The 14,679-nt window shown below is 35.7% G+C and overlaps 1 protein-coding gene across 21 annotated transcripts in view; it reads right to left on the reverse strand.

Annotated features, from left to right (window-relative positions):
- Bnc2 (basonuclin 2) overlaps positions 1–14,679 on the reverse strand; it is a 428,651-nt gene that overhangs the window by 236,440 nt on the left and 177,532 nt on the right. The window lies entirely within an intron of this gene.

The following is a 14,679-nucleotide window of genomic DNA, read 5'->3' on the forward strand; positions in this document are numbered from 1 at the left end:
AAGTTTTCCCAGAGTAAGAGTAAACTGAATTTGTTTTTTCTTTATAGAAACAGTAGTGCTGCTCCGAATCAAAGCAAAAGAGCTGCAGAAGGATATCTCACCGGGTAACAGCTGCCATCTGTTTTAACATATTATAACAGCTATAAAAGCATATTAAAATCTGCCTCACTATTGCTCCTCTTTCCCTGGCTTTTACATTTAAAATACAATATTATATTGGAAAACCACAGCATGTTTAATACTAAGCTATTCATTGCATTTGCAACACGTCCTTTCTGTCTACCTGTCCAGAGAACTACTCCTCTACTTTGTTAAAAGTGTTAGTTCGGGGCTGGGGATATAGCCTAGTGGCAAGAGTGCCTGCCTCGGATACACGAGGCCCTAGGTTCGATTCCCCAACACCACATATACAGAAAACGGCCAGAAGCGGCGCTGTGGCTCAAGTGGCAGAGTGCTAGCCTTGAGCGGGAAGAAGCCAGGAACAGTGCTCAGGCCCTGAGTCCAAGGCCCAGGACTGGCCAAAAAAAAAAAAAAAAAAGTGTTAGTTCTACGAGCAGTACGTGCTTTAAAAAACAAGGACGGGAAGAAAACATGTTATACAGTAAAGAGAGAGAGAAAAAAATTAAGATTAGTTCACCTACTGTAACATGTAAAAACCATTAGATACTTTATATCTTGTGGATGATAGGAACTTTGATGTTGTTTTATCTCCTCCACATGATCCATGATAATAGTTAACCTTTTCACTTTGGATGATGACTCCAATAAAAATATGTAATTATAATAAAGTGAACACATATAATAACTGTGTGATCCAATTGCTTCTGTTACAAATGGTTGGTAAAATGGATTCTTATGTCAAGTTAGTACTAAAGCATGCATAATATTTCAGTTTCCATGGGGACTTCTTTTGAATTTCTCCTTATACCCTTCTTTAAGTCTTCACTAATCTATCATATTGAACCATGGTTCAATAGGAGCATTAATTATACTATTGGGGTTCTTGAGGCCAATTAGAAAACTACAGTCAAGATTTAGGCCTACTTATGAAAGTCTTAGAGACAGATTACCTCATAGCAGAATTTACCTAAGAAACTACTTTAAGGGCTGGGGATATAGCCTAGTGGCAAGAGTGCCTGCCTCGGATACACAAGGCCCTAGGTTCGATTCCCCAGCACCACATATACAGAAAACGGCCAGAAGCGGCGCTGTGGCTCAAGTGGCAGAGTGCTAGCCTTGAGCGGGAAGAAGCCAGGGACAGTGCTCAGGCCCTGAGTCCAAGGCCCAGGACTGGCCAAAAAAAAAAAAAAAAAGAAACTACTTTAAGAAAAATACTAATAATAGCTGAACAATTTACCAAATTTCCCTACCCAAAATCAAACATTTTTAATACAACTGGAATAATGTCTTATGCTTCTATATGGACAAAACAATGATCTTATGTTGACAAACAAGACAATATCTCCTATTCCAGATCACTCTGGTCCTAATAGTGAATGACAGATGTTTCAAGAAGTACCCCAAAATGAATAGAGGAAATGCAGAAAATCCTTTCAAATGATGAAGTGGAAGAGATATGGTTGATATAGTATGTATATGTGTGTGTGTGTGAAAATTTTTAAATGGAAATCTCCCTTGTACAATTAATATTTTCTCATCAAAATGAAGAGATGTTTTTTCAAAGCAACAAAAACAAATAGCAAAGTAGTAGTTAAAGGCACAGCTAAACTCACAACATACAAGATACATCCCAGATACATCCCAGATCTCTCTATATTTTTGAAAGAAGAAAGAACAGAAAACATTAAATACTTGGGTTCCTGTACATGACTAAAATTTCTCTGTCTTATTTCTTTTTCTAGCCACATTAACCAACTTGCCCACTGGAAGCTTTCCTTGCTTCGAGCTTGCCCTGCATGCCTTGTGCTTCCAGACTAAATGGAGTGTAAGATACACATGTACAATAAGAAGTATGGGAAATGGTTGGTTGTTCAGAGGGCCGGCCACACTAATGAGCAGAGAATGAAAGCCAAGGGGTGATCATCTATATGAAAGTGTATTTATGAAGCACCCAAACTCGTGCTGTCTGATCTTTCAATCCTGATCTCTAATATTCTCTAACCGAAGTATCTACATAGAAGTTACTCACTGTCTCTCTGTGTCTATATGAAGACTCAGATTAAATCAGCTCCCAAAAGACATTGGAAAAATCAACAGATAAAATAACATCTGATTTAAGATGGAGGAAGAAATGAAGTAGCAATGTAATCCACAATAAAAAGTTAAGTATTTAAGAAAACAATAACAACAACAAAACTAAGACAAGGAAATGAGGACTATCAATTAAACCAGTGATGCTAGATCTTTCCCATCTAAAAGACAAAGAAGCCTATGATGAAGTTAAACACATAAGCAAAGCTCTGAAGAATACCACACCTAGCCTAACTGCCAGGTCAGTCTTTAGCATCAAGGCTTCTACTTGACAGATTCAGACTATATCTCTGAGTCCATATTGACTCTCAGTGTATGTATTTCTCCCAGCTAGGAACTGACTGAATAGCCTCACATTATTTCCTCAAAGTTCTTTGAAACCTGCTTTCCATCAGATCTGAGAATCAAGTTCCTTGCTCATGTCAATAAGTTGAAGAGAGTAGTTGGTCACCTATCCAATCTAGTTGTTAGTTATCCCATATGCCTGGGCTCCAGTCAGCAGATAACTCTTATTTTTAATATTTTTTTGGCAAGTACGGTCTTGAAAGACTTCTAGGAAACAGACACAAACTCCATCAAATATACCTGCATAGCTTAACAATGACTGAAAATCCAAGTTGCAAAATCCAGAAGAGAGCCAAGTGCAACAGTGAAAAATGTGTCCATACACATATTGTAAGATTGTCTTATGCCACCATTTCTCTCATTAAGCAAATAAAACAAATCATTCATGGGCGACTGATCTGAAATCTTTTAGTGGCTACTGATTCACAAAACCACAGAACTAATACATATGCTGCTAACATGCTAGGATGTTAATATGGCACCAAGGATAATCACTACCGAAACAGTAAGATCTGTGACAGTCCTGTGAAGATAAGACCAAAACTTTTCAAAATGATACATCATCTAAATATTTAACTTATTAAACTAAGATGTTCCATATCAGTGGTGACCCATAAAGGAGCAAAATATTTTAAATGAAAAATTAAATCACAATGATGATTTTTATAAAATCACATTCATACTTACACAATGGATGATCCTAAAAGGATATACTCATCCTAAATAAACTCTCTATGAGATTTAGTAGAAGCAAGACCAATTTCAGTCATCAGGCTCCATTCATAAAATTTTTCATAAACTGTAATTTACCTACCTTTGACATTTCAGCCCAAGCATAAGAGAATGTCATAGAACAGTTAAAGCAATTTATGTCAATAATTCATACATCTTTAACTTCCCAAAAGCAAAGTCTTCCTTTGGGGATATAAAGAAACGAAATTCACAGTCAGAGGGATTGAAATGGAAAGTAGACAAAGCAAAATCACTAAAACAAAAGTTCTGACTCAAAAAAAAAAAAGTTCTGACTCAAATACTAAACAACTCCAACAATTTCTCTGCACTAAAGTCCCTGCTTATGTATTATGTATTCAATTTCATACAAAAGATAGAGAATGGTGTCACCTGTATATGCTAGACCTTGACTCAGATGACTAATAATTAAACAAACTTCCTTTGTACAAGAAAGGAAAATACATTTGTTTATTCAAAAAAATCCCTAGTGGTTTTATTTTTAAGTAAAATTCTGTATAGAGACCCACTAGTACAACACAGTATATCTTGAAGACTGGAGGGAGCTCTCATAACAAACTCTGGAAGTTTTAGAAAATTATATCTGAAAACAATTCTTTCTTCAGGGGTCAATAGATAACTAACTCAAAAAAGAATAAAAAAAAACTCTCAAGGGACAGTCTGAGATTCAGAAACAATATAAAACAAAATAACACCTATACATAACTAAAGAGGATGGTAGGTTCTTGCTAATTAAAATTTCCAGTTCTTAGGCTCTTCTATATATACAAATCCAAGTCAAGAAAGCCCTGCAGGATCAGACCTGTACCAAGAAAAAAATATACCATCATCACATTAATTGTATTATTACTTCATAATGCCAACCAGCCAGGTTTATACAGAAGAGATGAAATAACAAGATAATCTTATAAACAATGCTCATTTCATCAGTGTACCAAATAAGTTTGATTTATATCATTGACTGTCCTCTAATTAATTTATGCACCCACATGCTTTAATTTACACAGACAGACACCTACACTGGGGTATAGATAGCCATTTTTTTTTAATGTCTTGAACTTTGAGTTGAGTTCATGTTTAGTCTTCTCAGTGTTGCTAGCATTAGCTCCCACACATCAGAACTGAAGTGACTATCCAAGTATTCCATTAATATTGAAGCAAACAGAAAGAAAATACTTTTAGCAAACTCCATCATCATGTCTCCTTTCATATTTTTGCCCAAATTGCAACTAAACTGTTCATCCCAAAGTTCTGATGCTACCTATTATCAAAACCTCCTAGATACATACATTTATCTCAAATCACAGCATTAGTTTTAAACCCCTAAATTTGCTTTAATGCGATTTCTAGTGACTAAGAAGAAAGAAAAAGGTAGCTAAAAATTTTAAGTATGAGTTTTTACTAAATTAAGGGCTTGAGTAAAATTTTAAACTGTATCCCAGGATGCTGGTTTACAAAGCAAGTACCACCACTTGTCAGCATTTAAATAGGAAAATACTAGAGATGAAAGAAAACTCACTTCATCTCATTTTCTAAAGCCAGAAAGCTAAGATGACATCTCTAAATCAGGATCCATTAAAAATAAGCCATCAGTGACATCACATCAATACCAACCATTTTAAGAGCATCAAAAAAATAAAAAACACACAATGTAAGAGATTATTCTGGCAGCATGTTTACTTTAGTGATTTTACAACCATAGTTTCAGTATGGAGATGAGGATGTCTGTTTACTTATGTAATCAGGCAAGCAAAAAGATTTTGGTCTTTGACATAATATTTTTTATTTATGAATGTGACCAATGTTTACTTGTAAGACCTTACTACAATAGCAGATATCAGCCATATTATCTGGTTTTGATTATAAACTCCTAGAGGGCAAAGACCTTATCTGTTCAGCTCCCTTTTTTATAGGACACACAGTACCTTACCCAAAAAGTCACTTAAAGATGGTTTACATAACGACGATTTCAAGGAGACTTAAGCCTGTTTCTGTGTTCAATCAAACTGTACTAGCACTAACTGTTATCTTTTTAAGCAATTCTGTTTTTCACATCTGCAATGACATTTTTCTTTTGAAACAGAGATTACTCAGGTGAGACTATTTTCTACTTCATAATATTCAAGGTTAGCTTTTGATTATTACCTACTTTCTGTACTGATATCACTGAGAGAAAGAAAAAATAAATAACCAACCAACAAAAGCCAGAACCAAATATCCCATTTCTCAGCATCAACTCAGCACAGTTAATACATCATGCCAAAAAACAAAAACAAACAAAAAAAAACACACACTGTTTCTAGGGGGATCATGCATTCTCCCCCCACCCAGTTTTATTGAAGCATAACTTATACTTGTAATCTTTATATTCACTTATAGCACTGAATACTAGATAAATTGAACTAAATAATTTTCCTGGATTAAAACATTACAACACTAATAAGTAATGCTAAAATCTAAAGGAATGAAAATTAATAAGCAGTATCTGGAAAGGCTCTGACACATTTTAAAATGGAGTGTTTTAATATTTAATTGGGCTGAATCTTAAAATTACTGGTCTCAATTTCCAAAATCTCTAAATTCCTTAATTCAGATAATGTTCACTTTTAATATTTGAAACCATGTAAAAAATACTGAGAGTTAAAATATCTAACACACAAATTGAGGTTCCACTTTCTACTCAAATAAAAAGATTTTATTTCATTTTGAGCCAAGTATTCTAAATATACAGTATTCATCATGACTAACTCCAACAAAACATTCAAACACAGCATCACTAGCGATTACTTTTAAACATTAAAATATGGCTGCTTAGAAGACATGCGTTTATACAAATTCATACAACACATGTATACACACCCCTACGTAAACACATAACTTTCTATTCCAGTTAAGAACTTAATATTTTCCTTTGTTTTCCTTTCTTCTGTCTCTGAAGCTGCTATAGCAATGATTTAAAAATTATATAAATGTAAGCTTCATATTCAGTATATTATATATTATTAATACTGACCGTTTCCAACATGAATAACTTATATTAACTAAGTTGCTGCTCTGAAATCTAGATAAAATTCTCTCAAAGAAACACTGACAACTGACAAATAACTAAGAAAGTAGTTAGGTTCCAAGCCTACTCCAACCAAAGTTTATTCAACTCATAATGTACCTAAAATCATGAATTTAATGCTACTTTAAACAGACAAATATATGGAGGTATGCAGTTCATATCCAAACAATTTTTTAAAGGAAAAGAAATCTTATGTTCATGAAACATTTTTCTATCAACACAGTTCCAAAAGAAATCTTCAACTGCTAAATGTACTATTATTTGTTGCTGAAATATAAATGTATACAAAACACAAAGAAAAGACACAGATAAGTTATCTTGATCAAAATTTTCTGTTGATCTTGTTACCTTATACTAGAAATTTGGTTGTATTTTTTTTTTACCATTTTAAGGAGAATAATATTTAAACTGTCAAGATACATAAATTTTTCTGGAAATTTTTCCTGATTTTTATCTGCTTAGACATCAGAAGCTAGCAAAAATATTTATGTAATAATAACAATGTACTCATTGTTAACTATAAGCTAGGCAGAGTGTTGTATACATAGACACTGTCTCCAAGCCTTCCAACAGTACAACTAACACTGCAGATCTCGTCTATTTACCCTATTTCATCAATTTAAATAAAATTCACAGAAAGCACACACAGGTATATTATCCTCACTATGGGTTATTCTGTTAGATTCTATGTAAGGATGAAGTCAGGAAACTCAAGTGCTTCAATTTGAATGTCTTTCTATGTCAGAAAACAGAAGAGAGATGAGCACCTGAAGCCCTAAACTTCTGTCAGACTTACTAGCCATAATTTTCTTGAGGAATAAGAGAAAGGAATAACTCAATGAGTATTCTACATTCCTTTTTATAAAGTTTACCAAAGTTATTTCACCTCAAAGAAAATTCCACTAGTGGTCACCCAATTTTATAAAAATGTAAGCTAAATTTATTACTTTGTGAATTAAGTAATTGATAATATAAATCTTTCTTTACCAGTGATAGGAAAACTATGCCTATGAATGAAAACAGAATTGCAGATAACCTCTATCTATGAAAGGTGGAAAATAAGAAAAAGTATTAAAGAGAAGAAATGCAAAAGGACAAAAATGCACATTTAAAAAATGGTAGAAACAGAAAAGAGACTATGGACAAAGAAAAGAAGAAATGGGGAAAGCAATGAGATAACCCAGACACTATATCAATAAAGGGAGATAAAATAGTCAGTAAAATAGCTCATGTCCAAAGCTTTCTGGTGCTCCCACCCTTGCCTTGTTTTCTGACAATGGGATCTCTTATTTTTTTCAAAAATGCTTTCTGTACCTAAGCAATCTCATTTTACTTTTAAAAATCTCCATGTTTATTTTTAAATACAAGTTCAACTTTGAAAACTTTGTTAAATCTGTGAAAACAATAACTTTTATTTTAGAAATATACTTTGGAACCTACACACCACTGCTCAATTTAGTGCAGAAAACCTCAGAGTTGCACCAACATTCCAAACCTTGAAGTCTTTCCTTTCTAAATAAACGGAGACTGCCTCCTTCCATAGTGCTTGAAAATTATATTTGAAATCAGTGTTCACTGATTGTGTAAGGCCTCCAAATTATGTTCATTTGCTTGAGGAGTAATCCATCACCCAAGACAGTTGTTTTTAATCACAAGGAAACAACATGAATGCGCCCAAAGTATTAGACACTCTCTAAGACACAACCTCGTTGGTCACTGGAGAGAAACTTGCATTGTATTTGCACAGAAAAGGCACCTGATATGCTCAAGAGTCAGCTCACGCTGTGCATTTACTCAGACAGGCAAAGAACTCCCACTCACCCCATCTTCACCTAGTATGTGACTTGCTTTTTCTACTTACCTATCCTTGCCGTCTGCTCCTAACCCACTGTACCTTTCTACGTGCTTGTAGTAAGGACTGCTTTTATATAAAAACTCATTAAATAATATACCACTTCTGATATATTGATCCTACAAACTGCAACTCTGTGAAGTGGTTCAACACGATGTCATCACTGCACAGCAACTTGTCTCATTTACAGTATCTGTTTCACTTCTACTCATGAGCTAATATAATTCAATTTTTTTAACTGCACACAGGCTGCTAGACACATGTGCATGGCAAATGGAATCTGAACTTAGCTTAACAGCCTCATTTATTCCTGATGGTTTAAATTATTTCATCACAATTAATGACACCCCCTCAGCTTCCTGTGCAGCGTTGCCAGATGTTCAGAGACCACAAAGCCACTCTCTTCTTTGACGGCTGGTGACAAGTCGTCCTCTGAAGGACATTCCCTAGGTGCACAAGCTGGATGACACCTCCATTGCTTAGCACCTCTCTGCCTCCCAGAGTAACAATGCTGAGGAAAAAGCAGGAAGGCATGAGAAACCAGAAAATGCATTAGCAGGGGCAAATTCTGTGAAGTGATCTAAACTCAAAGGAACTTGGTTCCTGCTACAGGAGTTTCTAACCTTGTTGTTTTCTGAAAGAGCTCTTTGCCTCCACCTTCCCAACCTCTGGCATCAAATGAGTAGGTATGGTGACGTCAGTCATAGGGGAATGTGAAGAACAATAACAATATAAACTTTTCCACAGAGACCTTAGAGCTCTGGGTCAGTTTATGTTAAAGGGATGGATATTGCATATACTTACCCCCTCCATATATTTAAGAGTAGACAGTTTGACTAGATCATTTCCATTTTAACTATGATTATCTCTATGATATTCAATGGACATTTTGAACAGCAACATCCATTTTGGCAACTTGTGGTAAATAAATTCATCCCATTTATTTAGGCTTATTATTATTTAGGAAAACTTATTCTTTTTGGGGGATACTGATGTTTCTGTTGTTCTTTTTTTCTCTTACTGTTAATTCACTCATTTTCCTTAACATACATATTGAAAAGCAGACTTCATACTTCCTGCTCTGATTCTTATATGGGCAGAGATATTTTACCTTTCTGTCTTTAATAATAATTATTTCTCAGTGTTAAAGCTCAAAAAAATCCCATTTAAAACTAACAGAGAAATACAAATGTACTTAATCACAAGAAGCTAAGAAGATAGGAGAAATAAATATACTAGCACTTTTACAATAAGAATTCAATACTATGCCTTTAATTTGGAAAACATTTCCATAAAGCTAGAGAACATGTGGCAGACATTTTATGGATTATTATTTTTTTAAGTTGATCTTATTCGGGGAATAAGGGGCCTTCTCGTTTGCCAAAAAGTGTAATAGGAAAACAGAAAGGCCACCTGTGTCAGCCCACCCTATAGTATGAACATGAGCTATAAGGGTGCTTTGAAAAATATTTTCAAACTGAGATGAAAAAAAATCAATATCAATAGATTCTAAGCAGATGCAAAAGGCTTCTGTGCATGTTAGTAATTATGTCTGTGGCCTACCCAGGCTAATTTTACATGCCTCCAAAACTCAGTGTACTTTCTTTTACAAGCTACTTATGATTAAAAGTAGGGCCTCATACATATCAGCACTGACAAGAGATACAAATGCAGGGTAGAATATTCCAACCAGAGAAGATGTAGCCCCTCCCTCTTCCCCAGCCAGATGGCTTTTTAAGATCCTAAATAATTACTGAATTCTACCAAACACTCCATACTTAATATTTTGACAGGTCCATATCAAAACTATTTAACTAGTAAGTCCTATGGAATGATAGTCAGGTTTTATCAGAACTGAGGAGCTTGGAGGAAATTGTGCTGGTGGCATGACTGGCGAAAGACAATAGGAAAGTCTTAGCACTCCTAGACTTAGATCAAATTTTCCATAGACCAAAACTAAAATGAATTCGTTCAATTACTCAGAGGTAGATAAGTAAAATAAACAACTAATTTCATACAGTGAAGTTGGGAGAGCATCATATGGACCTCATTCTGTTGTTTCCAAACACTTTATTGGAGGAGGAAAGGGAGCTGCATAAACTTTAAACTCTCATGTAGGGATGTATTGCTTGTATGTCTCTGGCAGATGTGGAAAGGAGATGAAATGGGCAAGGGAGAATCAAATATCCATTCGCTGCAGGTTTGCTGAGGGAAAGAACACAGCAAAGATCTCACATCTGGCAATCATTTGTCAATAGCTGGAAAGAGAACGGCAGGAAACTTTCTGGCTCTTGGAGAAGATGAAAAGACAAAAACCATGTGTCACACACACACACAGACAGACACACACACACACACACACACACACTCCCTCTCTTTTTTCCTCTCGTTTAGTGTGTCTGCAATAGTACAATGACTACTACATTTATTCTCCACTCTACCCCACCCCCCAAAATTTAATGATCTTCAGATATACTCTACTCCATGGTCAAAAGCATGCAGTCACTTGACTTGCTAAAGCTGCAGTGTATGTACATTTTTCAAATAAACCCCAGGGCTGATGTTAGAAAATCAAAATCAGTCAAGCATAGACCGCCTGGTACTTTGGGCAGGAATCCTTGTGGTTTAGTCAATAAACAGAATCTGAATGAAAGACACCACAGTAACTAGACAGTAACGTTTTGAACAGTTCTTAACCTGAAAGGGCCAGGGGGGGAGGGTGTACTAGTGACCAAGGACATAAGGCTACCATCCACTTAAGAGCCCTCTACCTGCAATATGACTCTGCTTAGTACAGGTCATCTGTTATTTCAAACAAAAAAGACAGAGAGACAGAGAGAGAGAGAATAAACTACATTTGTGGAGATGTTGTGAATGAATGTGGGGGAGGGAACAGGTTTAGACTTATAAATAAATAATTTTACACTTTTAATAAGGTGGTAAGGGAAACTTCTGATGCTGTTTATTCCAAAATCATGTTAACAATATAGAAAATGTGCTGGCTTCATTATGAGTTCATAAAAATGATCAGCTTTGCCCCAGTAGGTTTATCATGTAATAAAAAGTTTTCAAGACACCCCACACAAAATTAATTAACTTCTTCAAAATCATAGGAATTTAAATCTGCTCATGGTGATCGATAGACTTCAATGTGTAGCTTTTGGTTCACCCTTATGCTGCATTTAGGTAGCAGCAGCAGCCATGGAGCTCATCCCTGTGATTCCATAAGTGAATGCTGCAGGTTGTTTAATAACCTGGCAAATTCACAGTAGCTTGTCAAATTATTACAGGAACAGTGTCATCACTAAACAAGCCTGATCACGGTTAATTACAATGCAGACCAGAGAGCAGCCACAATTGTTCATTAATTACAGGAAGCACCTCATTTAAATTTTATGGAAATTTACACTTGCACCCTGGTATGTCTGGAAAAAAAAAGTGATCCTTCACGCATTCACAGAAGAAAGGAGTCTGTGGTTTATGAAACATCACAGTAAATGGGGTCTAATCTGGTATTGAAATATTGGTTCATTATTTACTCTAATTTTCTAAGCACTTCTGTGGTAAAAACATATATACACCAAGCCAAATCTCACACACATCCCAAGCAAAGATAGAACTGTGCAATCATAACAACTTAATGCATGATGAGGCAGAGTTAGACTAAGGAAATTAATTTTTCTGATTAAAAATAAAATATTTATCAGCAATTAAGGGAGATCCAAACTAGAATAACTATTTCTTAAAATGTAATTGTGTAAGAGTGCAATTCAGTACCAATATATATCAGTTAACCTCCCAAGTTAGAGGGCACCCAGTAGCATACCTACTTCAAAATCCACTGAGGAAAATGAACAAAACTACGTGGTAATTTGAAATCTTAATTTCTCCTGTTCTAAAATGAAACATATTAATCCAGAAACACAGGAGATACCCTTGCAAATATCAAGCCAGGGACAGTCATGAGGATGACAGTAACTCAAAACCAAAGATATATACTGAGTAGAGTATTGGAAATCTTGGGATTATTAGATCACAAAGCTGCTCATTAATTGAAATTTTATAGGGATAAAGAGGCAAAGATTTCAAAAGACAAAGGAAAAAGCATGAACAGGCTTCAGCAGTCATAAGAACTCATATAAATCGAAGTATTAAACTGAACTATACATATAGAAGAGTGTGTGTCTGAATGAAAATCCTTTGTAAGGAAATAGATATCAATAAAACCATTGCTCCTAAATTGAGTAGTACAGGAGGTTATTCTCAGACTCAAGAGGCCAAACAGTAAATTCTCCAGTGGTTACAATGTCTGGCCTAAGCAAGAAAAGTAGATAACTTTAAAAAGTCCTACAATGAGTTTCTTGGAATGCAGAGTTGTATTAAAAAATAATAAATGGGTTTGTTTCCTCATGTAGACACACACACACACACACACACACACACACACACACACACACACACACACACACACACACACACACCACACATGAGGCAAGAATAATATGAGACCAAGCTAGAAAAGACTCCTAGAACTGTTAGCTGGAAAAGAATATATATGTTTTAAGTTTACTAGGACTGATAGCATATGTATGTACTAGGATGTTTTTAAGTATGAAGGCTATATTTAGGAAAGAAAAGGGAAAACAGGAAGAAAAGAGAAGAAAGGGTTATAGTGGGTCCTAGTTGATTTGCCAGTTAACCATAGTTGACAGTCTTTTAACTGACTGAATCTTCCCCCTCAGTCCACCAAAATAGGTTTAATACAAGCAGAAATCCAAAGCCAGATGCTGCTGGCTCACACCTATAATCCTAGCTACTTAGTAGACTAAGATCTGAGGATACCAATTCCAAGCCAACCTAGGCAGGAAAGTCCATGAGACATCTATCTCCAATTAGTCACAGAAAAAGCCCAAAGTAGCACTGTGATTCCAGTGGTAGAGTGCCAACCTTGAGCTAAAGGAGCTCAGGGACAGTGTGCAGGCCCAGAGGTCAAGCCCCACGACCTGCAAAAAAAAAAAAAAAAATAGGAGAAACCCAATAATAGGTTTATACCATTTTCATTATTTTGCCCAGGACCTTGCTCTTTTTTGCAAGGCCCATGCTGATTTGTCAACTACACCATCTGGTTATCTACAACCATAATTCTAATTAAACTTGTATCTTTCTCCTTTATTTCAGGATAATGTGTTCAATGGATCGTTTTCAGTTTTATCTCACACCTACTCACATCTGCAAAACGCATTCTCTTTGCACCAAGATTCAAGTTAAAAAAAAAGAAAAATGCCAGATTACCCAACAGTCACCCACAGCAAACCATTCCAGGTGATGTGTTTGAAGAACATCACTCGCCTTCCTAAAGAGGTCAAGGATCAGGCTCCTCCCCAGGAAAAGTCTTCCATCACCCTGCATTTACGTGTCACACATAAGCTGTTAGCTTTCTCAAACCAGGAAATACACAATCATCTGTCATATGTGTCACACCTGCTTTTCTATTGTATCATAGCCACACACCACCCAGACAGTACCAGCTTGGGACACAGTAGAGCTCAGGTGGTCTTCCCTAGGCCAAGAGCAGGTGTGCAAAAGATGACAGAAAGCTCCCCCTGTGACTGCCTTCCATCCTCATTCACACAGTGCAGAAGTCAATTTTAAAAACAGTTCTCTCTCTTTTCATGTGGCATACCTAAATCAATAAAATGTTTTAAGATTGATCCCACTGTGTTCAACCCATATGCCTGAAAATTTAGAAAATAAAGCCAAATGCAGGCCCTAGAAAAAATAATATGAATTTAATCATGTTTACTAATGTTGAAGATGAATGTTTAGCCTGTTATCTTTGCAATGTATACATTCCTCAAAAATTAAAGATTACACCGAAGAGGAGACATGCCTCCAGCTATGGTCATGTTATATTTCTAATTTGCAATTTCTAAAACCCAAGTCAACATTTTTAGGAAAAAGATTTTCCACACATCTCCCAATGCACAAAGACAGAAAAAAACTTATCATTAGGTACTAGCTTTCTTATGAAATGTCCACTGAACAGCTGCATTTTTACTGAGTCAAGAGATCATAAAGTGAGAAACATGGCTTATTGTCATGTTGCCCAGGTGCCTAGCACAGTGCTTAGTGCATAACAATGACAACTGGAAGAGATGAAAGGGCTAATATCTACTGAGTGCTTATGTGCCAGGCCCCCGCTAACTAGCACATAGAAATTAGTTCATTTAATCCTCATGTCACATTTTGTGACAAATCTCCATTTTACAGATGAGAAAAGAAAGGGTAACTTGGGTTGAGTTACTGCCAGGGATCCTGGCAACTTCTGTAAGCCTTAGCAGCAAATATTCATTTTTTTCCCAGATAGAATGACCTCCAGATACAGACAACACATACTAAAAAGGGATTTTAGCTACATATGTGTTACATTCTTCTTTACACCAGTCTCAATGGT

Source organism: Perognathus longimembris, chromosome 1, assembly GCF_023159225.1.
Source record: "Perognathus longimembris pacificus isolate PPM17 chromosome 1, ASM2315922v1, whole genome shotgun sequence".
In the NCBI taxonomy this organism is placed as follows: Eukaryota; Metazoa; Chordata; class Mammalia; order Rodentia; family Heteromyidae; genus Perognathus; species Perognathus longimembris.